The sequence below is a fragment of the Monopterus albus genome, unplaced genomic scaffold (assembly GCF_001952655.1).
Source record: "Monopterus albus unplaced genomic scaffold, M_albus_1.0 scaffold64.1, whole genome shotgun sequence".
NCBI lineage: Eukaryota > Metazoa > Chordata > Actinopteri > Synbranchiformes > Synbranchidae > Monopterus > Monopterus albus.
The window spans coordinates 855138-857392 of record NW_018127944.1 but is presented as its reverse complement, the minus strand read 5'-3'; the positions used below and the strand labels follow the sequence as shown (position 1 = coordinate 857392).

General features: G+C 40.1%; 1 long non-coding RNA gene across 7 annotated transcripts in view; it reads right to left on the bottom strand.

The window, feature by feature from the left end:
* The window catches only part of LOC109962486 (uncharacterized), a 24104-nt gene extending 21868 nt beyond the window's left edge, over positions 1-2236 (bottom strand). For 3 of the 7 annotated variants that reach the window (XR_002275270.1, XR_002275265.1, XR_002275268.1), the window contains exon 1: positions 1395-2236. This is a non-coding gene — a long non-coding RNA (uncharacterized LOC109962486). The remainder of the gene's footprint in view (positions 1-1394) is intronic. The other 4 variants (XR_002275269.1, XR_002275264.1, XR_002275266.1 and 1 more) reach the window with 3 other exon arrangements.
* Between the last annotated feature and the right edge of the window lie 19 nt (positions 2237-2255).

The following is a 2255-nucleotide window of genomic DNA, read 5'->3' as shown; positions in this document are numbered from 1 at the left end:
TTAATGATTAATTAGATGGAACATTGTGGGTGTGGTGTATGAATGTTAACACTTTGTAATAATTCTTTAGTATATTACTTGTGTGGTGTAGAAGAGAATTATCTATGTAGAGATACTGCTTGCAAACCAATGATGGTAAGATGATGTCATGGGGTAGGACTGGATAAGTCTGACTTCTTCCTACTCCGTTCAAGCATGTACTAGGTATAAGCAAATTAATAATGGATTAGCATTTGTGGATATGTGTGAAATTATGTGTGTTGACATATCGACTGTCTTTACATGCTTGAAAGAATAAAATCAATCTATCTATCAATCTTGGGCACCTCTAGATTATCGTGGCACCCCTCGTAACTCCAAATAACTATTTCAGAATAATAAAACCAAAAGGCCTCTTCATAAAAAAAAATTAAAAAAAAGAACACGCACAACTCCTGTTGCTGGCGTTGTGCTCTCCATAGGTAGGTAAACAATGCTATATGTACCGATGAAAAGAGATGTGTAAAAGTGTGTAAACCCCATATTATAATTAACAATAACTTCTCCAGCCTTACAACAATTCTCTGTAATGTTACAGAAAGAAGACATTACATCCTCTGGTCACAGCAGCAGGAGGAAAAATACAGTATATCCACAAAACCGGGCGCAGTCGAAGAAGTCCGCTTTTACAGTGGCACTGGTGGATGTCTTTTTTTTTTATAAATATAAAATTTATTGAAAATATACACAGCAAACAAGGCAATGTAACATTTTGCCAATATGGTGGGGGCACAGGTGGGTGTCAGGTAAGGTCACATGAACCCGCCACGGCCTGGATTTAATGCCCATTCAAGGGGATCCTTAAACTATTACGCAATACTTTATATTGTTAGACAAAAAAGTCTAGTAAGCCAGAGTTAGTCAGATGTGTATAAACCCAGTTACTTTTTGTTAGCTTTAGGTCATATCTAAGATGAGAATTCACCGTTGTAACGTGGATAAGTCAAAAAACAACGAAAAGCCATGGGCTCTTTAAAATAGTGCGCAATAGTGGCTAACCCCTCCAGCTTGCTTGTCTAACCCCAGAGAACGAGAGAGGACAAAAGCTAATGTTTAGTGTGACTCAGTTGTACGGTCTCAGTACACACAAGCTTCTACTGAAGCTACAAGTCACCCAGCACCAGAGAGGGATGAACCCAATAACGACAGCTCTTAGAGGGCGAAGCCTAGACGAAATAGAACAACGACACAACGACCGGAGCTGACTCATTGAGGTGCTAGCAAGCTAACGTTAGCCCTCTGATAACAAGCACCGGTTCGCAGGCCTAAGCCCGTTTTTCAGCTCACATACAACTAAATAAAAAAGCTACACACCGAAAGTTTGACAAAATGTACTTTGATAGTAGAATGCTTACCTGTTTCTGATTTTGTTTCCGTTTTGTGACTCGGTGACAATATCCGTCAACGTGTTTCACAGGGCGAGTTTAGGCGTCTTTACTTAAAGTTATGTTTAAAATACATTTAAATGGATGTTGTTTCTGTTTTCACAAGATTTAATCGAGTTCACTGTTACCAGGTGTGCGTCCCTGTTTGATAAAAGGCCGTGTCGCAACAAGGTCTAAAGGACGGGGGCGTCCCAGGTGGAGCTGCAGAGGTTTCTGACGTCAACATCTCTTTGATCGATACATGTCACGTGACAGCTACTCGTTCAAAACGGATGCAATACGTATATATTGTCCCCTACTTGTAGTTCTTTAGTTTGATTCTCTTGTAGTTTTTTGGTGGGGTTATGTGTGTCTGTTTAGATTTTACATATTAGTGAATATTCCTGATTTTAGGATCAATAAAGTATCTATCTATCTATCTATCTATCTAGTGCATTTCACTGTATGTCCCCCCCCAGTGGCTGCTATGACAACTCTGCTCTGAAGGGACAATAAAGTATTTAGTATGGATGAAACACACTAGGATGCTTGAGTGCTGACTGACTATATCTACAGGTAAGATGGTTTTTAACTCCATCACACATCTCTTTCCAAGAACTCTGCCTCCTCTCTGCCTTTTTAATGGGGACTCCTACAAATGGGCTAAGGACAAACACTCTTGAGTCTGTCCATGTAAGCAGTGTTGGTGCACATGAAAAGTGACAGAAGCAGGTGAAGAGAGCTTGAGAGAAAGGTTCACACCTTCACCTACTGTCACACCTTTGCACACCTGGCCAACCACTACATAAAGTGGGGACAGGTGTCAAAAAGTCTGTTTTGGAAAGTTACAAT